This window comes from Anastrepha ludens, chromosome 2 (genome assembly GCF_028408465.1).
Source record: "Anastrepha ludens isolate Willacy chromosome 2, idAnaLude1.1, whole genome shotgun sequence".
In the NCBI taxonomy this organism is placed as follows: Eukaryota; Metazoa; Arthropoda; class Insecta; order Diptera; family Tephritidae; genus Anastrepha; species Anastrepha ludens.
Genome location: NC_071498.1, coordinates 70,578,611 through 70,604,629, shown reverse-complemented (window position 1 = coordinate 70,604,629; position 26,019 = coordinate 70,578,611).

Sequence of the window (26,019 nt, the reverse complement as noted above, 5' to 3'; positions counted from 1 at the left end):
TTTCTAGTGTCTTGCCTTCAAGTTAAAATGGAGTTGGCCAACAAAATTTACATTTGACCTTAAGTTGTGTCGAATTTTCTAATATATATAACTATTGAAGTTAGGCGATGAGGGGTTACAGATGGGAAGGGAAAAATAAATATGTCCATGTAATAGCCATAAGTTACTAAGGATATAAAGGGTGTTGTTAAGAAGAATAGAACAGAAACAAAAAACACAGTGAAATAGCCAATAAATATTAGCGGTAGATGTTTCCCACGGCGCTGTCCGGGAATTCATAGAGATCCATGCCTCTGATGCAGAGGGTTAAGGTTTAAAATTTTTTGCTGCATCCATTTATACTGCATTTCTTAACTATAAACTCATGTTCACAAAATTTCGATCCCTTATATGTAAATTAATTACATTTTCTCCTGAGCTCAACTGGGCATTTTCATCGAAGCGAAACTCCTCTGTATGTATATATTCTGTGAAGGTTCATGCAGTACCAAAAAGTAGTTTTATGGAGTTATTATCTCCTCACATAGACGGAAATTCTCCCACTTAATCTCCCGAGATATATCCATAAACTCTTTCCTTCCAAGTTGCCCAAATAAGCGCAATATCCCGCTTTCTTGGAACGGCAGGCACTTCCTGTTGTAAGTAATTAATAAGCCAAAGCTATCAGCATCCTCAGAAAAACAGTAGGCAATTAAGATTTAACAATAGGTTTCCTGCTCCATATTCGGAAAAAATTAATGAAGACCATCTGGACTGTCCGATTTTGTAGTACATTTCACTTCAGCTCAACCGGCATAGCATAAAATTCCGTCAACAATGCGCCGAATGTTGGCTTTCAAATCATTAACAGTATTTGCCAAATCACATGACGCACGGGGCCAATTAACGAGATATTATTCGATCATGGTCTTTGCTGCAATTATTTACTACTTAGATTAATAAAAACGAAGGGAAACAACAAGCCACGAATCATATGCCTGGAGCGCTTATCACTGTTGACAACATTGCCTTTGTGTTGACAATATTGCCTCTATTTCTCGATTTTAATTTTTGAAAATGTATCGACCAAGCCACCGACAAGCAAATAGCCCTATTCAGCGATTTTTTCGCGATATGAAGCCTCATTACAGCCCGAAAATCTCACTCGTGTTTCGTGAATATTGTAATTCAGTTCTCTCAACGTCAAACTTTCATTGTTCTGTACGGAGACAGAGTGCTTAATTTCTTGACTGAAATAAGCCGGAATTTGTGAGATGCTTGAACATTGAGCAAATTAATCGTTTTTGGTCATTCCCAAATGGTCGCTCCCTCTTTTTCTTTCTGCTCATGAAACCGTCTTCTGTGCTATTGATATAGAGGAGGTCTGAACATTCTTCGACGATGCCTTCGGTCTCCCTACGTTGAGTCGCTAAAATAACAGTCCTTGCTTGGGTAAACCCCTGTCATTCCAGCAACTAGCACCAACTTTTGAGGGAATAAGGCAGCAGGTAGTAGAAAAAACATTTGAGCCGAACAATATTCGAGGTAGAATAAAACTGTAGATCCCTCTATTTGTGGACCACCGTTAAGGCATGCGTAGAAGCTCGAGCTAAGTACCAACAAAAAAACAAATGCACAAGCAGCGTAAAAGGGCATCTACTGAAAATACTCGTATAGCAATAATCCAAGCAACAAGCACTTTAAGTAATACAACAAAGGCAATAATAATAATACGATGTTTGGACAACGAAAGTTAACATTTAACTGCAACTTCGTTACGCGCGTTTTAAACGAATAAAGCGGAGAAGATGTGGTATGGAGGAAGTCTTACGCTAAGACAGAGACAAATAAACTGGGAAAAAGGAAAACTTAAAAAGAAAAAGGAAACTAAACAAAGGCCTAAAAGAGCCTAGAAGATTAGCGAACAAAAAACGCACAGAAACTTTCTAATAACAATTACAACAACAGTTCTACAAGTGGAAGAAAACACAAGACAGCATTAAAAACAACTATTAACACAGCAGTAACCAAACGCATTTACAACTTTGGGTTTGGCACAATAAACCACCACGGAACAGTTAACAAAAACCAACACCAAAGCAATAAAAACACATGACCGCAAGCACAATAACTCAAAATAAATGTCTGTCTAAATACATCCTTTGTTAGGTGTGTGCCTGAGCTTCTCCTTCAATTTGCGGTATGCTACTTAAAGTATTAAGTTGCCCATAGCTTTTTCGTGTATACCTACCAAACGAAGGCACGTTACTTACTCTTCGTGCAACATAAAGTTGCAAGTGTTGCGTGAACCTTTTCTCATTTTCCACTTTGATGCCGTTTCGACGCGGCAATGCAACATCAAAATGCCATAAAAAGCCGGGCGAGTAAAAGGTCGTAGATGTTGTTGTTCCTATAGTATAAGTAAGCTTTCAGTGGAGTGTAATAAAATTGGCAACATTAATGGTGAGTGCAGTAGTGCCGTTGCCGTTGAAGCATCACAATTCAGGGAACAATAAGCAACGGCACCAAGTACTCAATAAATGGGTAGTTTTGTAAGAAAACCTTCTGCTGATTTATCTGAGATACATTTGTTGTATTTTATAAAAGTGTTACAAAATTATTAAGGAATGAAGAACATGGCCCAGACTAAGTATTGCAAGTTGGAGATAAAGCTAGAGCAGCTACTGAAGCAGTTGAGCTACTCTGGACACCTGTGAAGCATTGCGTTCAAAGTGTCCAACAAACGGTGAATGAAGAACTCGGAGCTTACAGAGACTCTCAAAAATGAGCATGTGACTTCTAATGCCAATACTCACAAGACACTGGCACTTGCATGCCGACTTCTCGAAGTGCCGTAGAGATGAGGAAGAAGTAAAGCCCATTCAGCGCTTCCTGTGCAGTTGTTCGACTTAATCACTATTCCCTTGAAAGGAGTTACCGGATTGCCAAATAAACTGAATGATTTAAGGGCATGTAGGATTAAGACTGAGGTGATTTCTGCTATTCTATGGTTATTGCCACTGGCCCGCCTAACTTATCAAACCATTTCGAATAATTTGCTCTCTCGAATGCCACGTAACATCCAGATTTCATAATTTTTACACTTAGGAAAGCCATATATGGTTTGAGTTTGTTTGCACCTGTTCGTTTTTTAAAGACAGTGATTTGTTAAAAAATAAAGGTAAGCATTACAGCATGTGTATCAGGCAAAATTTGTTTAAGAATTTTTTTTTTTGTGATACCACTGTGCAACACGGGAACCTTGTTTATTTATCTTTATAAAACCATTTTGAGGCTCTTATGAAGCGCAGGATTAGTCTAATACGCACGGCAGACAGTTCTGTAAGATAATTGAAAAAGAGTTTACCTAGACAACCTGCTTTGATTTTAGCTAAGATTGGACCATTGCAAAGAAAGTGCTTAACTGTATCTTCCTCTTCCTCCTCTACAACTTCTGCAATATGGGAGAAAACTCCAAGTCTCAATGAATGCCAGCCAAATAGCCAATGACCGGTGACACAAGCCATGACCTTCGAGATATCTTCTCTTGAGAGGCTAAGAATTCCTTTGTATTTTTCTTGTTTATTTGCGGATAAGTATTGTTTTTGGATAGTATTGTTTTTTATTATTAGTTCACTCGTGGCCATAAGCATCCCAATGATACTTTTGTCACCGAGCAGTTGTGGAGCAGTACCTTTCCTAGCTAACTCATCGGCATTACAGTTTCCCTCTATATCACCCAGAACTCAAATAAGGATGACCTTGAATAAGACGCTAATATTACTTAGGGCTGCCTGTCATTCCTGTGCAACCTTTGATCTTAGTATAGCCGCATTCATTGATTTAATGGCTGCCTGGCTATCCGAGAATATATTTATAGTCGTTTACGGCATACGTATTTCGATATGTAGCCACTTCTTTTGTAGGTAGAACCTCTGCCTGCCAATGTATATGTTGACCCCATTTAATAGCGACCGCTTTTTTGCAAGTATATAATGCAACGTTTGCCTTTTTTACTCTTTCCTTAAAATATTACCGTTACCTGTGGTTCAACTCCAAAGCTAGACTTTGTGGCCATCCAGGAACCATCAAAGGTTTGCAGGCAAAAAACACATTAAACACATTAGCTTTCTTCCAATTTCAAAGCTCATACAACGTGATCTGGAGGCAGTACGGGCAGAAGTGCCCAGTGCCCGAGGAAGAAGAACGATTGTCCTGGCCTCGCTATACCTTCGTTCCTCGGCCTCGCCTACCACGTTCACGCGAACTCCAGTAGCTTATGGCATATTGCCGCCAACGAAACTTGCAATGGGTCATATGCTGCGATACCAACGCACATCACACGGTCTGGGGTAGCTCGGACATCTATGTAAGAGGTGAGTCACTTCTTGATTTTATTACTACAAATAATACAGGGTGATTTTTTAGCTGACGCACGTTTCGCGTTTTGTTTCACTGTCAAACATCTTCAGTTTGGTTTATAATTTAACCATGAATCGTCTTACAAACGAACAACGGTTGCAAATCAATGCATTTTATTATAAAAATGCGTGTTCTGTTATGAAAGTTTATCGCGCGCTTCTTCCATTTAATGGTCAGTTTAATCGACCCACTGAAGCGGCTATTCGAGCTATTGTGACTAAATTTAGAATCAAATTTACATTATTGGACATCAAACCACCAACACGCTTACATAGAGTGCGAACTGAAGAAAATATCGCAGCTGTATCGGCCAGTGTTAATGATGACCATCACTTATCGATTCGTCGCCGTTCGCAGCAATTGGGCCTCTGTTACCCAGATCGCGCGATATAAGGCCTTTAGAATATTTTTTGTGGGGCTATGTTAAAGCTCATGTTTATTCAGACAAGCCTGCTTCAATTAACGCATTGGAAGACAACATTAAAGCATTTATATGAGAAATACCGGCCGAAACATTGGAAAGAGTATGCCAAAATTGGACTAAGCGGATGGCCCATTTGAAGCGCAGTCGCGGTCAACATTTGCATGAAATAATCTTCAAACATTAAATTATATGGACAGTACTATCGATTTAAATAAAAATTGTATGCATCTTCCTGAATTGTACCTGTTTTTTTTTTGAAAAACTTTTCTATAGCTCTTAAAAAACACCCATCATATATTATATATAGTATATATTATATTGATATATTTGGCGCGTCCACCCTTTTTGGGTGTTTGGCCGAGCTCCTCCTCCTATTTATGGTGTGCGTCTTGATGTTGTTCCACAAATGGAGGGACCTACAGTTTCAAGTCGACTCCGAACGGCAGATATTTTTATGAGGAGCTTTTTCATGACAGAAATACACTCGGAGGTTAGCCATTGCCTGCCGACCGCTATTAGAAAAATGTTTTTCTTAATTTTGGTGTTTCACCGATATTCGAACCTACGTTCTCTCTGTGAATTCCGAATGGTAGTCACGCACCAACCCATTCGGCTACGGCGGCAGCAAATTGAGGCAATGAGCCAACTTTTATAAATGTGGTAAGAAGGGAGGTCCTGGATCTCACTCTCACTAGTGCATTTATATCGAGTAGCATTTCAAATTGGAGGGTATTAGATGAAGTCTCCTTGTCGGATCTATTCTATTTGATCTAGTAGGGGAAGTTGAAGATATCTTTCAGATTAGAAATGTTAGAAAGACGAATTGGTAGTTATATCAATTCTATTTGGAGCAAAATATGGGGACTCTGAGCGGAAGAATCACTAACTCTCAAGAACTTAATCTTGAAGTTAACAAACTGGAGAACTCAATAACGCAACCTTCGAAAACTGGTGCGAACTAGTTATGAAGAATCGTGCCAGGAATGCTCCTTGGTGGACTAAGGAGTTGAAAGTTCTCAGAGGAAAACCCGTCAGTTTTTCAATAGTGCCAAGGCAACTAGAGACTGGAACTCTTACAGAAGGGCCTTAACGGCGTACAATAAGGAGCTTAGAAAATCAAAGAGAGGCTCATGGAGGAAGCACTGTGAGGAGATTGAATCCCTACCAGCGGCTACCAGACTTCAAAAGTCACTCAGCAAAGATTACTCATTTGGCCTTTCTACTCTCAAAAATGCTAACGGAAGTTTTACGGAAAGCCTGGAGGAAATGGGGCAGCTTTTGCTGGACACTCATTTTCCGGACTACTTCAGTGCGGGTGAGGACAGTGAAGACACTGGGGACATCCGGTTCTTAATGTCTACACGCAAGGAAATCTCCCTTGTTGCCGAAATCGTCTCACCATTAGCTTTATATGGGGCCGGTCCGGTCTTATGTGCATACTCTAAAATAAATAAATGGCCACTAAAAGCAGAAAGTGTATGTCCCTCCGCTTCAAAAGTTTAATGTTGGTAAATGCTTTATTTAATGTATTTTGGTTTATCCGCAAGCGAAGACAAAGGCACCAGCTCTGCACTTATGTGTTTGAATTTTGACAAATATTTGAACGAGTTTTTTAAAACATTAATTTTCGGTAATTTTTGGACAGTGGTCAACCTTTTTTTTTTAATGTTTCAGCCGTAATAAAGAGCTTTCTGAAGATTTTGGAAATCTTCACTCACGATACTGGAATGCAAAAATATCTCATTAATACCGTAGGCGGCCGCCGTAGCCAAATGGATTGGTGCGTGACTACCATTCGGAATTCACAGAGAGAATGTCGGTTCGAATCTCGGTGAAAACACCAAAATTAAGAAAAGGATTTTTCTAATAGCGGTCGCCCCGTGGCAGGCAATGGCAAACTTCCGAGTGTATTTCTGTCATGAAAAAGCTCCTCATAAAAATATTTGGCGTTCGGATTCGGCTTGAAACTGTAGGTCCCTCCATTTGTGGAACAACATCAAGAAGCACACCACAAATAGGAGGAGGAGCTCGGTCAAACACGCAAAAAGGGTGTACCGTAGGTCATAACCATTTTTTAGTTTCTGACCAAATACAGCGATTTGCATAGTTCAAAGGCATAAGGTAAGAGTATTTTATTTATATTAGTAGAGTTTGACCTTCGTGAGGCAATCATTTAACCTAATCTTACCAAACATTCAAACTCTATTCTGAGTAAATAACCACACATAGATACGACGGTAGCAGCTAATGAAGAAGACAGGTTGAAAAACTATGGAGTAATACGGATTAGTACAGAAAACTATTGCGTTTGTCTGAATGCAAAGCGAAAGAGACGAACCAGTGTTGTTCTTATTGTTGTCGCTGTGAAGTTTGGCGCAAAAGTTGGTCGGCCAAATGTTTTCGTTGTCATTGGCATTTATACGTACTACTACATGAGCAACAACAGTAGCAGCAACATTGACTCAAAGCTGCGTGGCAAACAGCAAAGCAATAAAATGTCAAGTGTACATTACACTTACGCTTATTGCACTCTGTTTGCCAGCTGATGAATTGCGATGCCTGTTGCATACTTCAAATTTGTTATAAGTACTCTTTTTGCCGCAGCGCTTGTTGCTTACTTAAATACTCGTACCCACATAGGCTAACAGGCATTTGGCACCTCTGTCTGCTTCGGTTTAGAGAATTGCTGGGAATTGATTTTTATGTTGAGTGTTTCTGCGTTTTACCACAATTTCGTTGCATTCGCAGCGGCATATTTGTTGGAAATTGATGGGTTGTGACTTGGTTGTGGCATTGACCAAATGTGTTACGAAACTGTAATCTAAAAAATAGCAAAAAACAACTTTAATAATTTTCTCTTCCACATAAAAATGTTACAGCGACTTTTTTTAAGGGTAACTAAATTTTCTGCCATACATAGACAAAATCCAAGTGTAACTGTTAAATAATATCTACCATTAAATTACTCATTTTTCCTATTATTCAAAAAACAAAAGTCTTACCAATAAATTTAAAAAATTATCAGTTGAATTTATCTATTAAAATTTAAAGTTTAACAATTTTAATACGAAAACTTTAACAGTCTGATAAATTCCAAATTTTTTAGAAAAACCTTAATGCCCTAACATATTAGATTGAAATAAGTTCTATAAGTTGAAAAATTACTAATCCTTTTTTTTTTTTTGGTATTTGGGAGCTGAAATCCAATGAAACCGATCTGTTAAATTGTTCTGAAGGAAAGATTTTAAGAAAAATATATGAACCTCTGTACGACTTGAAGACGGCACTTACCGCATTCGGTACAACGATGAGTTGGACACACTTATCTGGGGTGCTATAAAACAAATCCACTAGGCGACAGAAGTAGAGGCCGGCCGAGGAAACGATGGAGAAATGACATTGAAGGCGACTTTGGAGCTATGGACATATTTGATATCACAAAAAAGCTGATGACTGCGTGACGTGGAGACGAATTGTAACGGAAGAAGTGATTCACTCCGAACTGTTATGCTATGATGATGATGATGGTAGTTGGTAGCATATACCTGCGGAACCCTTTCCTGATGATTTTTTTAACATAATAATTATTTCATCCCACATGTAATCATTTGATTCAATATATTGGCATCCCCGTTGTTGATCCACTCCCCTATCTGTCGGCTTCAAATATTTATCAAAATTAATTTTTTAAGCACACAAATGCAGATTCACAAAAGTCTTAATTACTGAAGTTGAAGTCGAACCGTGGTGGATAAAATTTGTTTGAAGAGTTATATGCGGTTAGGATGAGGTGAGGTTAGTCAGGCTATTATTTTATGAAACAGAGGACTCACTCAGAGGACTCAGGATCATTGTCATGCCCAGTGGACTTACCCAAATACTTGTATCCTTACAGGTTTTTAAGCCAACTCAGTGCATACGCTACATAGGTTTTGCAGAAGTGATTGCTGGCAAAACTTTTTTTTAACGCTCTCTTATTGTTTTTATTTGAACTTAAAATATTTAAAACTTTTCTTTCTTTTTGGGTTTCAGCAGTATTTAAAGCGTTTTCCAATACGAGGTGTTATTTTAATAATCAAAGAAACATGCTATTTTTTAATAGAAATGATCGGATGTCTATTTCATTATAAAGAGGAAGGTGTGCCGTTAATAGTACAAAATAACATCAGGCAAATGACCACCACAACCATGCTTACAGGGCAATATCCTTTTCATGAAATTTTTCATAACCGAATTTCAAAGTGGCTGCCCTATGTCCTCGATAGCCTCACGAATTCCATCTTTGAGGTCTTGAATCGATCCTGGGATGATGCCGTAGACCCTCTTTCACGTGGCCCCAAAGAAAAAAGTCACAAGGTGTTAAATCACAAGATCTCGGTGGCCAATTGTGATCACCTCTTCGAGAGATAACACGGTCCGGAAACTTTTCCCGTAAAAGATCAATGGTGTCGTTGCTTGTGTGGCACGTAGCGCCGTCTTGTGGGAAATAATACCACTCAATACCATCCAATTCCGGCCATAAAAAATTGTTAATCATCTCTCGGTAGCGCAATCCATTCATTCATAACACCTGTTATTGGAAAACCCTTTAGAAGCCAATACCACTATATACATTGATTTAAAAAATTAACTCGTTATTTAATTATATATTTATTCATTCTTATTCATAAAATTGTGACACAATTTAAATCCGCAGGTCAGTTGGTCGTTTGCGCTTAAGTCTCCTCGTCTCGGTTTCCTCTTTTAATGGAAGTTACCGAATTTCCCTGTTAGAATGTTCTAGTAATCGGTTTGTGTGTCTTAAGCTGTTGTTGCGTATTTCTTCATGGACTGTTTTTATTTCAAGGTTTCGATGGACATTATCATTTAGTATATACCATTCTGCTTTTGATATTATACGAACTATCTTATTTTGGCGGCCGCCGTAGCCGAATGGGTTGGTGCATGATTACCATTCGGAATTCACAGAGGGAACGTTGGCTCGAATCTCGGTGAAACACCAAAATTAAGAAAAACATTTTTCTAATAGCGGTCGCCCCTCGGCAGACAATGGCTAACCTCCGAGTGTATTTCTGTCATGAAAAAGCTCCTCATAAAAAATATCTGCCGTTCGGAGTCGACTTGAAACTGTAGGTCCCCCCATTTGTGGAACAACATCAAGACGCACACCCCAAAGAGGAGGAGTAGCTCGGTGAAACACCTAAAAACGGTGTACGCGCCAATGATATATATATATATTTATGCGACAGCAGACATATGTCGTCAGCATAGTCTAAATCCTCCAGGTGGCCACACATACCCCAGGATATGCCTCTGTTAGGTGCACAGGCTTTCCGCATTACTAAATCCAGAACCAAATTGAAAAGCAGCGGAGATAGTATGCAACCCTGCCTCACACCGATTTGCACCTCGACCCCGTTACTTAGAACGTTTTCGTGTTTGACGCGACAGCAAGCGCCCGCCAACAGCTCTTTGATGATATTGATTATTTTTTCAGGCACTCCTTTGCAGGGGAGCGCTTTCCAGATAGCTTCGTGCTTAAAAGTATCGAAAGCTTTCTCCAAGTCAATGAAGCATAAATAAAGAAGCGTCCGCCACTTTACTGACTGCTCCGTGATTACTCGCAAAGTGTAACCATGATCAACGTACGCGCAATGTGGGCGAAAGCCGGCTTGCTCCTTGCGTAATCCCTGCATCAATGAGTTGGATAGCCTTTTGTGAATTATGCGAGCTATAACTTTAACAGTACACCGCAAAGTAGTGTTCTTGGACCGTTTCTTGACCTTCTTTATACAGCTGATATCCCTACATCGGCAACTAATAACTCCCTAATAGCAACATTTGCCGACGACACTGTCTTGCTATCATCAGACAAAGATCCAAGAACGGCTGCTTATAAACTTCAGGAATTACTTGACAACACCATTCAATGGTTCGAGAAATGGGGAATTAAAATAAACGAAGATAAAACCGCCCACGTCACATGCACTAACAAGAGAAAAAAACAATTAAATCCAATATACATAAAGAATACACAAATCCACCACGGCACCAGGGCAAAATACTTGGGTATGATTATAGACAATAAACTCAACTGGGAGTTACACATTGGACAAAAACGACGGGTCAAAAAATTCAACGCTCTCACTAGAAAATAAGATACTAAGAACTATGTAATATAAGAATGAGATTGGTGACGCGAACACATAGCCTATCCCACCCAAACGACAACCTCACCTTCACGCAGTACCCCAAGTTTAGAACAAACATTCGCACGGTAAAAGCGGAATGATCTCGTCACTTTATAATCCTTTCCTACAGAAATTTAGTTAACGGGGCTGTGAATCAGATAGTTCAGTGTCTTGTCAGTATTCTCGTGAGGAGTCATACCATATATGCATTCATCCAGCCATTGTGGACTTATTTACGTCCCTTTGCTCTATTTTTCCTGTATGCAACAAAAAATTGATTTATATGTAAAAGGGGTAAAGAGTTAATAATTTTTGTGGCAAAAAATACCCATCTGTGGAGGAGAGGGAGGGTTGATATTATGCTCAACAAATATTATAGATCAGTTTTCCACATAAAATTATTGATCGTCTCTTATATGTAGAATACCTCAGATATAAAGATTTTGTGGTTTCATATGTTACTCCACCCGAAGAAAAGGTGAACTTTAGCCCACCGAAAAAAAAAAACCAGACGTAAACTTAAAAATTTTAGAGATTTTATTTCCCTTACCCCTTTATCACATTCCGTTCGTGCAAGTTTGAACTTTTTCGGAAACTATTCTGCCACTGACCCACATTTTAGCAAATATTTCTTCTAATACCTAGCAAACTTGAATGCGCATGCGAGTTAACGACATGGCCTCACTTTCTTCATTTCTAATCTCTTCAGTCCATGGTCAATAGACATTCAACTAATCTATAGTTAGTAGTTATCTACAAGTAAAAGAAAACAATACACAATCAGCAACGAATTATCTCAATGCGATAACAGCCGCCGCATTTAAATGGTATAAATACCAGTAAAATTTATGTAACAAGTTAGTCTTAAGAATAAACTCGCACTTCGGCGTTAAAATATAAAAAAAATATTTATTTTTCCCCCTTTCGTGAAAACGATTTTAACTTGCGTAACTTTAAGCATTTCTTAAAAAATTTACAGGTTATACCCCAACGCAAATTTAAAATAACGTAATGCAGTCAGCTGCAGTGCCAAACTAAGGGCACTTGGCATTAGGGTGGCTCTCTGTACGCCTTGGAAAACAGCAGTCGGCATGTATTGACCTAACCGTTTTATTTCGTAAAAAAAAATGTCGTTGTAAAGTGTAATTAAAAATTTAAATTAATTATTTTCATAGTTTCAGCTTGACCTATAAAAATTTCAAATCCCAGAATTAGTATGAAAAATTACTCATACGCCCCATACTTCATTTTTATGAAAACCCATGTTGCATTCTACACCTACGAACAGCAAAGTACTACCAAACAGCTTAAAAATGCTAAAAACCCAACTGTATGGTTAGCATAACCATAATTTATCAAAATTTATTTTCTGTCAAGTGAAAATCAAAGTCGCAAAACACAAAACCTTATTAATCAGCAGTCACATTTTATAAGTAGAGATGTATGTGTATATTTTTAAATATCTATCTAAGTACTCACTTACCTGCAATCCTGTTTCAACGGAACTATGCAAATAACACTTTTTAATTTTATTTATTTTATCATTTCGTCACTGCAGGAGTTTCATAAATATTTCCACGCGAGCGCCACTTGGATAGTATGTACTATTTTTAACATAAGTATTATCTATCAATTTGTGAAACAACGACAAAACGCACGCCACAGGAGGATCTCGGCCAAACACCAAATAAGGGTGTAAGCGCCAATTATAACAAAAAATTAATAATAATTATCTTCTTCTTAATTGGCGCGATAACCGCCTACGCGACTTTGGCCGAGTTTAACAAAGCTCGCCAGTCGTTTCTTTCTCGTGTTAACCGACGCAAGTTGGACACACCAAGTGAAGCCAAGCCCTTCTCCGGCTGATCTTTCCAACGCAGAGGAGGCTTTCCTCTTCATCTGCTACCACCATCAAATACTGTCAGAGCCGGAGCGTTTGTATCCATTCGGACGCTATGACCCAACCAGCGTGGCCGCTGGATCCTTATTCGCTGCGCTATGTCTATATCGTCGTAAAGCTCATACACCTCCTCGTTCTTTCGCCTGCGATATTCGTCGTTGCCAACCTACAAAGGTCCACAACTTTTCCGCAGAATCTTTTTTTCAAACACTTCAAGCGTCGCCTTATCGGATGTTGTCATCGTCCACGCTTCTGCGCTATACGTTAGGACGGACATGATGAGAGCTTCTTAGAGTGTTAGTTTTGTTCGTCGAGAGAAGACTTTACTACTCAGTTGCCTACTAAGCCCAAAGTAGCACTTGTTGGCAAGAGAGATTCTACTTTGGATTTCAAGGCAGACATTGTTATCGGTGTTAATGCTGGTTCCGATACGCGAGTGCGCCGACTGTTTGTTTGATGACAGGAGGTACTTCGTTTTGACCTCGTTCACCACCAGTCCCTTTCGCTTTGCCTCTTTATCCAGTTGGGAGAAGTCAGAACTAACAGCGCGGTTGTTAAGGCTGATGATGTCGATATCATCGGCATACGCCAACAATTGTACGCTCTTATAAAAAATTGTGCCTGAGCGATTAAATTTTACGGCTTGTACGATCCTCTCCCACATCAGGTTAAAGAAGTGGCACGACAGCTAGTCACCCTGTCTAAAACCTCGTTTGGTATCAAACGGCTCGGAGAAGTCCTTCCCAATTCCGACGGCGCTGCTGGTGTTGAGCAACGTCAAATTGAATAGCCGTATTAGTGTTGTGGGAATACCAAATTCAGACATCGCGGCATACAGGTAACTCCTTTTCGTACTGTAGAATGCAACTTTGAAATCGACGAAAAGATGGTTTCCTGGGTCTTTTCCAAGATTTGACGTATTGTGAATATTCGGTCGATGGTAGACTTTCCAGGCTTAAAGACACACTGATAAGGTCCAATCAGTTGGTTGACGGTGGGCTTCAGCCTTTCACACAATACGCTCGCTAGAACCTTATAGGCGATATTTAGAAGACTAATCATGCGGTAATTGACATAGATTACAGAATCACCCTTCTTATGCATTACGCAGAGCACACTTAAATTCCAATCGGTAGGCATGCTTTCATCCGACCATATTTTGCATAGAAGCTGATGCATGCATCTTACTAGCTCCTCGCCACCATGTTTGAATAGCTCCACCGGCAGTCCGTCGGCGCCCGCGGCTTTGTCATGGTCAGTTCCGGCGTCAGTGATTGAGGTATCGGGATCTTCACTTTCTCTGTGACATGTGCAGCTATCACTATTTAACAGCTTCGAGAAGTGTTCCCTCCATAATTTAAGTATGCTCTGTATGTCAGTCACCAGATCGCCGTCTTTGTTCTTACAGGAAAACGCCCGGGTCTTAAAACTTTCTGTAAGCCGCCGAGCTTCCTGGTAGAATTTTCGGGCGTTGTTCCTATTGGCCAGCATCTCAAGCTCCTCGCACTCACGTATTTCGGCCTCTCGCTTCTTCTTTCGGATAATACGTCTCTCTTCGATTCTTAGCTCTCGGTAGCGAACCCACATGGCTCGCGTGGTAGCCCATCGCAGCATTGCTCTATAGGCAGCATCTTTTCTCCCGGCGGCGGAATGACACTCCTCGTCATACCAACTGATTTTTCGGACTCGCCGAAATCCAATTTCTTCTTCGGCGGCTGTACGTAGAGTACGAGAAATGTTGCTCCATTGCTCGTGAATGCAGGTTTGTTGGGCAGTAATCTCTGAGAGCAAGAGTGAGAGTCGAGTGGCGAGTCTTCTGACTGTCTGTTGTGATTGAAGCTTTTCGATGTTGAACATTCTTTGCGAAGGTCGATGTACGTTTTTTGCTGCACGGAGGCCTTTGGCTGCAACGAGATAATGATCCGAGTCGACGTTGGGTCCTCGGATCGGATGTGCATCTAATACACTAGAGGTATGTCTTCTATCTGTCATAACATGATCGAACTGGTTTCGCGTTTTTCGGTCAAGGGACAGCTAGTTAGCTTGGTGTATCTGGTGCTGCAGACTACCATGTTTTGGGTCCCAGCGAAGTCGATCAGTTTCAGTCCGTTACCAGATGTTTCGTTGTGCAGCCTAAATTTTCGACTGTGGGACCAAAAATTCCATTCTTACCTACCCTAGCGTTGAAATCGCCAACCACGATTTTTATGTCGAGGGCTGCGCTCATAGGAACGTTCTAGGCGCTCATAGAAGAAATCTTTGGTCGCCTTGTCTTTCTCTTCCGTCGGAGCGTGGGGGCAAATTAGCGAGATGTTAAAAAATTGCGCTTTGATGCGGATTATTGCGAGACGCTGGTCCACCGGAGTGAACGACAGTACTTGGCGACGAAGTCTCTCTCCCGCAACAAATCCAACACCGAATTTGCGCTCCTTTACATGTCAGCTGTAGACGTTGCAAGGTCAAACTAGCGACAATTGACGATCTAGAAATCAAAATTCATCGAGCCCTTAATAATTGAACCAAAGTTGTTACCCTTTAAAAAAACCTTCCATATTAAATATCTACTGCCGAAAACGACCGGCACGAGCAGTAACAAAACTTCGAGTACATTTCTGTCATAAAGAAGCCACCCACCATCTGCCGTTCAGAGTCCCTAAAAAATTATAGCTCTCACCATTTGTGAAACAACATCAAGTTGCATCCCCAGGAGGAGAAAGAGGGCGCACGTCCCCAAATACATAATGAGGAACACGTACGCCTATATATAAATTAGTACACATTTAGATCTCTTATATTGTTCCACAAATAGAGGGTCCTACAGTAAAAAAGTAAATACCAAAATTTTGAAACTGTAACCTTGAATATATTTGCTTCTGCTGTATTCTCTGTTTACGTTTGTATATTTATTTTTAACTTTTAATATTTTTCCTTAATTGAAAAAACGTGTTTTATGAGCATTGCGAACAACTAGCAAATCCGGGCGGTATGTATGAGATGCTACCACAAAAGCGACAACAGCAACAACAGCAGAGTCCGAGTACAACGGCATTGAGTGCAACAACCAAAAGCAACAGCAGGAACGTTTCAAAAACGTTAAGAAAACAAAAAAACAACAAGAGCATATTTAGCATGCATTATTATTGTTTTTATTACTTTTGTTGTTGCGCTACTTTTGTCAGTTATTTTTATGCGATTTGCAGCCAATAAGTTGCGGTGCATTCCGTATGTGCAATTCCGCCGCGGTCAGCACAATAGTCATAAAAGCAATAGAAGCAACAAATTTTACAACAACAAATACAATAATAACAAAAATCACTGAAAACTACACACTGTACTGCGCAAAACCCTATCAGTGCATTGAAGCGTGGATAAGTTGGTCGCATCGCGTGGCTAGGCAGTCTCAATGCAAATTGGCGAATCTTTACATATGCCGCAGCAACAACAGTTTAACAACGTGCATGTTATACGAAGAATGTCTTAGCTTAAAAGTCGAGTATTCAAGAAAAAGTGCTGTAGGTTTCTCGACTTACTTTACCTCCCTAAGTAAAAATAAAAACACATTTTATTTTAAAGAGATGATGTATTTAAATACTGCTACGACTTTTTTAATATATCATAAAAAAGAGCTTAGGTTCATTTCTACTAACTAACCAAGAATCATTATTTTAAGAGTAAGGAGTATGAGTAACAACCGTTATGTTCATATGTGTGTAAACTCAACGGTCTTGACCAATTATTACCCAGATTCTGGTCGACTGTAAGGCCATAAGTGAGTGGTAAAAAAAGGAAAAAAATATTAATTCTAACACATTTGTTACGCTCATTTCCCAACTCACTCACGGAGTTTGAAAAAAATTTGCATCATTTGCTGTGCGGAGTCGACATGATTAGGCACTCTATTAATTATATTAAATTATAGGGGTCGTGCGTACACACTTGCTAATGATTTATGTGCCTCTCTAATTACGAGGGCTTAATGGCTTTATTGTTTTTCAAAATATTTGCCTTGGGAGTCAACACTTTTCGCTTCAACCAATTTCTAAAGAACTTTTGGCACCCAAAGGGAATACCTCCAAAACGGGCTATTTAAAGACGTTACATTAGGCGCTGGGAAACTTTTGATTTTGCATTTTACTTGTGATTTCTGGGAACAAAAAAATCATTAGGTACCAAATTAAGTGAAGCGGATAACGTGTTAAATAAATCTTTTGAGTCATATTGATATCATCGGCTTTAACAACCGCGCTGTTAGTTCTTCCCTTTCCAAACTGGACTGAAGGGGTCTGGTGGTGAACGAGGGCAAAACGAAGTACCTCCTGTCATCAAACAAACAGTCGGCAACGTAGAATCTCTCTTGCCAACAAGTGCTACCATACTTTGAACTAAGTAGGCAAACAAAACTAACACTCTAAAGGCTCTCATCATGCCCATCCTAACGTATGGCGCAGAAGCTTGGACAATGACAACATCCGATGAAGCGACGCTTGAAGTGGTTGAGAACAAGATTCTATGGAAGATTTTTGGACCTTTGCGCGTAGGCAACGGCGAATATTGCAGGCGATGGAGCGTTGAACTGTATACATACGACGACATAGGCATAGCACAGCGAATAAAGATCCAGCGGGAACGCTGGTTGGGTCATGTCGTTCGAATGGATACAAACGCTCCGGCTCTGACAGTATTCGATGCGGCACCAGCTGGTGGTAGCAGAGGAAGAGGAAGGCCTCCTCTGCGTTGGAAAGATCAGGTAGAGAAGGACTTGGCAGGCATTATAGTACACAATGGAGATCCCCCAATAGATTTTATAACTTTTTTTTTTGTCGGGACAACTAGCAAGTTAAGCACTCAGACATTAATTAAGTTCATTGTACTACACTTGAATTCCCTTTTAATTTTCTTTAAATCTACCCGATCTCCGAAGAAATCTGAATAGATTTTGTGGTGTCAAGGAGCCAAGGTGGTCGCTTCTTAACACATCAGTGCCAAAGTTCTCAAACCTGATTCGAGCGAAGGCGGGGCAGACGCACAGGCAGTGGTCCACCGTCTCATACTCCTCTTCACAAGCTGGGCAGAGTACTCTGTCTGAGAGTCCCACCCTTTCCATGTGCTTCGCCCACAGGAAGTGCCCCGTTATCAGTACAACCAGCTGTCTACACTCCGCTCTGCTTAATGACAGGAGGGTTTGCGACAGTCGATCGGACAGACATAACATCAGTTTAGTCCATCTGCAGCCTCTCTCAGCCTGCCAAGCTCGCTTGTGAGATGTAGTAACCCATTTGCTAACCCTGGTTTTGATGGCCGCAGAAGGGAGTGGCAAAACGGGTTCTAGGCCAAAGAAGTTGGCCAGTGAAGTGATTCGAGGGTTGTCACAAGTCTATTATACCTAAGCGGAACTACCTTGAAGGGAACAAAAGAGATATTCATGAAAAAACCTCCGAGAATCAATTTGAAAACCTTACTACTATATTACAATTGGTTGGTGGAGCAGTATTCTGCGAAGAGCTTCCCATCTAGCCTAGGGTTGAGGCCACCGGACCACTGGTGTATTCCAAGTGGCCTTCAAAGAAGCTGCTGCTTAGCTGATCACTTGTGTAACAACTATCAATGAAGTAAATATCTACTCCTATCTATATCCATGCATGTTCGGCCGCATCCGCATACTTTGAAAATAAGCTGATATGTGTACCTGATGACAGGAGCGATTCAAGAAACTGCTGGGTTATTGAGCTAGCTATAAGGTGACTCGTGAAGTGGTTTCCCCACGCAATAAGTATACTGGGCTACTTTGACTCTGCTTTCTAGGTAGATGGACTGGGTGAAGCTCCTGGGGCTAACAATGCAGAAACTCTCGAATATTGAGGATGTCCTACCCGTATATTTTCCAAATGGTAACACTTCTCCTTACTTCGAATCGATTTTGCAGTGGCTATCTGTGGAATTAGGTGCAATCATGTTAGTACCTTATCCTAAGCTTTCCTTCTCTCACGGATCTAAGATTAGGCATATTATCCCTCACCTTTTTCCTACGCCAGTGGATATAGCAAATTTAGATGTCATCTACGTGATAAATTTCATCAGTACTACGAAGCGGTTAACACAACCATAATTATAATTATAATTAGTTATCTTTCGGTATATTTTCAAATATCAAAACCGAATTCAATTTTCGGATATCAAAACACAATAAAAAATATGAAATGTTTGCCGATTACAATGCAGTAGCATTCGTAGCAACAAAAGACGCCTAACTGCCTTTTCCGACAATTTACAGTAACAAATATAAGATAAGAATTTTGGGTATTTTTAGTTATACCTCTTAACTACAAATCTACTACCTTTTTTACTGCACATCTGCAATGGATATTTGTTAGGTGATAACTCCATACTGGATTCCTCGTCTTTATGACCTTTATTTGCTATAATTTCAGTCGCTTTTCGCAAAAAAATTATGAGCTCATTGTGAAAACCAATAGCTTCAGTAACTTGAAATATTTACTTTCGCTTATTCATTTCTGATTTCTCAGGGAATTTTCACATAACTTTAACAGCTGATGGCTTTATTACATAGTTCAAACTGTAGTTATTAACATTACGAAAGCAAAAAATTTGAAAGAAGAAATAACATCTGCAGAAGAAGCGAAGAAATTCATGTTTTTGTCTTTAATTAACCGTTTTACGATTCGTTATCAAAACACATTTGGTGGTCGGTACGGAGGGCATTACAACCATGCGGCAAATACAACAACAACTAATAACTAAGTAATCAAAATAAGACAGCAACAATCAAAGAGTCCAATGAAATTAAGATAACTGCGGAAATGTTAATAAAACAAAAACAACAGCTAAAACAATGTAGGCAATAAAAAGCACAGCAACGTAAATAAAAATGTTAACAACAAAATATGACAAAAGAGTTGCAAAATTGTTGTTATATTAAGATTGTTGTTTGTTTTGTTAATTGATTGTTGTACATAAAATCACAAAGCAGTTAAATATTTTAACGTTCGCTTCACAGCAGGTATCCTAAAAGAAATGTCATCATCTGTACACTGAAAAAAATATGTTGAGCAAAAATAAAATAAAAGGAAACAAAATAAAATACGGTAAAATGGGGTAAGATATACATATAAAAAAATATATAAAAGTATGGAGGTTGAATTAGTTTTAAAGGTTTTTTTCGAAGATTTGGGGCTTTATTGTGAAAAAACGGTACAAAATATTTTATTCGAAGTATTGGCCATCGCTAGCTACAACTTTCGCCCATCTTTCGGGCAATTTCCGGATGCCGTTTCTCCAAAATTCTGGCCCCTGCTTGGCTATCCATGACTCAACCCATATTTTGGTAGCCTCGTACGAGGAGAACCGCTGGTCCGCCAAATCGAGACTCATATGCCGGAACAAATGATAATCGGAGGGAGCTATGTCTGGACTATACGGCGGGTGGGGTAACACTTCCCAGCCAAGCGTTCCAAGGTATTTTTTGACAGGTTGAGCAACATGCGGCCGAGCGTTGTCATGTTGCAAAAGAACCTTGTCGTGCCTTTTTACCGTTTCCGGCCGTTTTTCTTTCAATGCCCGGCTTAAACGCATCAATTGTAGTCGGTAACGATCCCCCGTGATTGTTTCGCCCGGTTGGAGCAGCTCAAAATATACGATGCCGACCTGATCCCACCAAATGCAGAGCATGATTTTCTTGCCGTGAATATTCTGCTTGGCCGTCGACGTTGATGCGTGGCCGGGCAAACCCCATGATTTTTTGCGTTTTGGGTTATCGTAGTGGATCCATTTTTCGTCGCCAGTCACCACCCGATGCAAAAAACCCTTCCGATTTTGTCGCTCGATCAGCAATTCGCACGTAAAAAGTCGCCGTTCGACGTCGCGCAGCTTCAACTCGTACGGGACCCAATGTCCTTGCTTTTGGATCATTCCCATCGCTTTTAGACGCTTGCAAACGGTTGATTTATCAACGCCCAATGATTCAGCAAGCTCTTCTTGGGTTTGGCACGAGTCCTCGTTTACCAATTCCCCCAATTCCGCGTCCTCGAACTTTTTGGGCTGGCCAAGACGCTCCTTGTCTTCGGTGTGAAAATCACCACTTTTGAATCGTCGAAACCAGTACTCACATGTTGAAATCGACGGAGTATGGTCTGGGTAGGCCTCCTGCAGCAATTCAAGGGCTTGGGCTGTATTTTTTTCAAATTGAAGCAGAAAAGCAAAGCTTCCCGCAAATTGCGTTTCGACGGCACGAAAGTTGACATACTCGGAGCACGAAAACACTGCGTTGTTTATACTTCAGCGAAATGACAGATACTGATAAACAAAGCCTAGGGATGAGGCTTTGTCATGAATATATATTCAGTATTGCCAACGCGATAAAGTGATAAATAGCGCCATCTGTGGGTCACCTTTAAAACTAATTCAACCTCCAATAATTAATAAAATATTATAAAATGAATAAAAAATTAATTAAACTCAATTAGATTTTAAATGAAACTTTGAGGCACAATAAAATTATATTAAATCATAAAAAAAATTTATAAATATATAATTACATTAATTAATGTTAAAATGTTTGGCCCCTGCAGAAATTTCAAAAAATTCCCCCCATTTCCTTTAAATTTACTCTAATCTAAAAAACTTAAATACCCAAAGAATTAAGGTAGGAAAAATTCCTAAATAAGGCGTTTTTCAATAGGTGCGCTTCAACTTTTTTCCGATAGGGAGGACGAACGACGCAATATTTTTTATTTTTCGCTTGTCATTTGTAAACTTCATTAGTATACATTTCATCATGGAACGCTACACACTTGAGCAACGATTGCAAATCGTGCAAATTTTTTATGAAAATAATCGTTCTGTTGCTACTACTTTAAGAGCATTACAGCCATTTTACGGTCCATTTAACAAGCCGTCCCGTTCGACAATCGACCGTCTAGTGAAAAAATTTGTATCTACGTTTTCGCTACATAATGTTCCGGTGCCAGTGAGAGCAAGAAGTGCACGAAGTGTTGAAAATATTGCTGCCGCCACGGCTTCAGTTCAAGAAGACGCAAATGTGTCGCTCACACGACGTTCTCAACAATTGGACCTTTCTGTGTCGTCATTGTGGCGAATTTTGCGAAAAGATCTTGGCCTACCCGTACAAGATCAAGCTGACACAAGAACTGAAGCCGTTTGACCATTTGAAGCGACGTCGATTCGTAAATTGGGCTGAAGATCAACTCAAAAATGATCCAGATTTTTTCCCAAAAATCATCTCCAGTGATGAAGCTCAATTTTGGCTCAATGGCTTTGTCAACAAGCAAAATATGCGTTACTGGGCAGAAAGCAATCCACACGTGGTTCATGAGGCACCGTTGCATCCCGAAAAAATCACTGTTTGGTGCGGTTTACATGCCGGCGGCGTAATTGGCCCATATTTTTTCGTTGACGAGAACGATCGCCACGTTACTGTGAATGGAAATCGATACCGCGACATGATAAACGATTATTTTTGGCCGCAATTGAATGGTATGGACTTAGACGACATGTGGTTTCAACAGGACGGGGCCACAAGCCACACAGCACACGCTACAATTGATTTGTTGAAGAGTAAGTTCGATGAGCGCATTATTTCCAGAAATGGGCCGGTCAAATGGCCGCCGCGCTCGTGTGATTTGACGCCTCTAGACTATTTTCTTTGGGGTTATGTGAAGTCATTGGTATACAGTAACAAGCCGGCGACGATTTGTGAGATCAGAGCCAATATTGAACGCGAAATTGCTGGAATTTCGGCCGATTTATGCAAAAGAGTGGTCGAAAATTGGGTTCAACGATTGGACTTCGTAAAACGTGCACGCGGTGGTCATGCAAAAGAAATCGAATTTCATACTTAAATGTATATGTTCAAACTCGATAATAAAAAAAATTAGTTAAAAAAGTCAAACCGTTTGTGTTTTATTCAAAAAAGTTCAAAAGCTGAAAAACGCTTTATTTTTATATTGAATTTTAACATAACCGCCTCAGTTTGATCAATACTGTACTGAAAACGCTTTTCTTGAAATTACATTTATCAAGTCTCAACCATTTGACGTCAGTATAAAACTATGTGGTACTCCATTTATTGAACAACATGAAGACGCACATTAAAAATTGTAAAAAGAGTTCAACCAAAAACCTTACAAAGTACGCTATAGTCCCGTCGGCCGCCGTAGCCGAATGGGTTGGTGCGTGTGTTCGAATCTTCGAATATGAAACACCAAACGGTAGAAAAAGTTTTTTCTATTAGCGGTCACCCCTCGGCAAACCTCCGAGTGTATTTCTGCCATGAAAAAACTCCTTATTCAAAAACATTTGCCTTTTGGAGTCGGCTTAAAAACGTAGGTCCTTCCATTTGTAGTACAGCATCAAAACGCACGCCACAAATAAGAGGAGGAGCTCGGTCAAACACCAAAGAAGAGTGTAAGTGGCAATTATATTATAGGTATATTATTAAATATAGTTAATATGTGAACTGGGAGAGATTTCTAATTGTTGGGAATGGCGTGAATTCGACTGATTTGGTTGAGCCTGAAATAAAGTTACGTTATTTGAATTTAATGACGTTTCGACAGTGCCAGATTGTAAGAAAATGAAGGCGTGCGCTTGTATTTGAATACAAAATTATTAATTATTACGTCCCTATTCAAAATTCTATTATATTTATAACATACAAGTCGAACCCATACCAGAATTAGTGAACATATTCGCATTAAGGTGAGGAAAATTGGACGATTCACTAAGCAGTCACGCCATTTATGACGGTGATAAAAAACTCAGCAGTCGTATTTATTTCACGATCTGTACTGTCGAATCTAATATATTTAAAGCAAGCTTATTTTGCATACCGTCCTAAAACTCAGAACCGAACATAAATTTTTGGAATATTAAATACGCCAATATAATTTCTGCCAGTGCAAGTGTGGTACAATCGTATGCATTTCGGTTGTTCAAAGAAAATATCGATCCACCACCTGTCAGTGCGCAAAGATTTACTAACATTACGTCCGCCCCTGATGCTCCAGCAATCCCCAACCCTACAGAGATCTACAATTTTTTTGTCTTCAAAAAATACTTTTCATTGATTTTGCGTTCAAACTACGATTACAGCAGCGATCGCGCCAATCTCGAAGCGATAATCGGCAACGATTGATCCACATGAATGCTTCGGAATTTCACAAACGACCCACCGAATACCGCATGTGAAGAACAACAACAGCATGTGGCATGCCACACAATTAAATGTTAAATTCATTCAATAGCACAACAGCCTACAAAGCATTTTCACAAATAAGGACAAAGCAGAATAAAATAATAATAATAATAAAAAAGAATAAATTAAAAGAAAAGTGAAGTATATACAAATTGCAATATAAAGATTTACGAAACCGATTAATAGCGCATCGACTGCAATGATTGTGGTAAGCCAACAAAGGAAATCACAGACAACAAGGAATTATTTGCAAAAGTTCAATTTAAGCGAATCGAGGTGTGACGAACGATAATTATTTTTTATATTCAATTTATTTTGGGTATTCAATTTTTTCGGTCTCCTTAGTTTCGGGCTGAGAAATTGCAACTACAAGAACAATTGCGGCAAGTGAAAAATACAAAAATTACCGTTATACCTATATGTACTTATTTTAGTGTTTTGGAATTTATGAAGTTGTGCGATCATTTTGTCCGACAACGGTATACTCATGTTGCAACACTTTATTGCAAGCAAATTAAATCATTCAAATGTGTAAAATTAAAAAATGAAAATCCATTTCCCCGCCTACGCCGTCACCGCTATCTTTCCCCTTTAGGCACTTTTGCGCATCACTGCCTCGGACCGGAATAGTTATTTGGCTGTTGCCGTAGTTGCATGCAGCTTACCTGGATTTCCACGCAAAGCTGTTAGCAAGTACTGGTAGAAGTAAAGTAATGACGAAGAAATCCGCGATCGCACAAGTCATAAATACATTCTTAATATACATAACTGAGACAAAAGGCGTTGCCAACCACGTCAATAGATAAAAAAATTATTATTTTTATATATTTTTTTATTGCAATATTGGTAAATTTGTATTTGGAATTTTCATATTGATGTCTCTTTTTCTTATTACAAATAAGTTTCATTCTTACAGTGTCGCTCATTTCATTCGCGTTGCTTAAGGAATTATTTGCATGCGTACGTACGTATACACAGCAACAACAATGACAACATGGGAATATTTATGTGTTTTTTTTTTGTGCATCACAGAGCAATTTTTTACCACGACTGAATTTAGTTTTTTTTTTTGTTGTAATTAAAAAATAAATCTGCATAGTAAACCCTCAAGGCTTTTTTTGTTGTAATAGCACACCAAAAAGGCTTTAAGCAAATCTCTTTAACAATCGAGCAAAAATTATTTGCTTTCTTATACACTGTTTTTTTTTTCTTTCATCCAGGGCTCCACTGCCGGGTTACCGCCAAACAATCCGCGTGGCTAACTAACTAACTTTATTTTCACGTGAGAAAGGAATTTATTCATTAACGATTACTTCATTAACACTCTATGGTCCTCCTCTCCATATCGTAAACGAATAGTGACAGCGAGATTAAGATCCCTGTATTCCCAATAGAAACAGTTTTTTTCTAATTGTGGTCGCCCCGCGGCAGACAATGGCATATCTCCGAGTGTATTTCTGATTGAAAAAGCTCCTCATAAAAGCCGTTTGTCATATGCGGCTTAAAACTGTTGGTCTCCCCATTTGTGGAACAGCATTAAGACGCACGCCACAAATAGGATCAGGTGCTCGGAAAAACACTTAACAGGAGTGTACGCGCCAATTTATTTTTAGTTATTTAAGTTTTATCTTAACGGCAGAGAACGATACTGTTGGCTTACCCGGAAGAGAAAACATGGATCTTACTTCGAGATGAGCTTCGCTTTTTGCCTTGAGTAAAAGAAGTATAATGCTTAATATCTAATGGTTGGTTAATGGTAGTAAAGTGTTAAGGTATGGGCCTTTAGCACTGCGACCATATAGATCTATTGTGGACCCTATGCTGTCTATTGACTGTTAAGTATGCTTATGAATTGTACCAGCTCGTTCTGAGG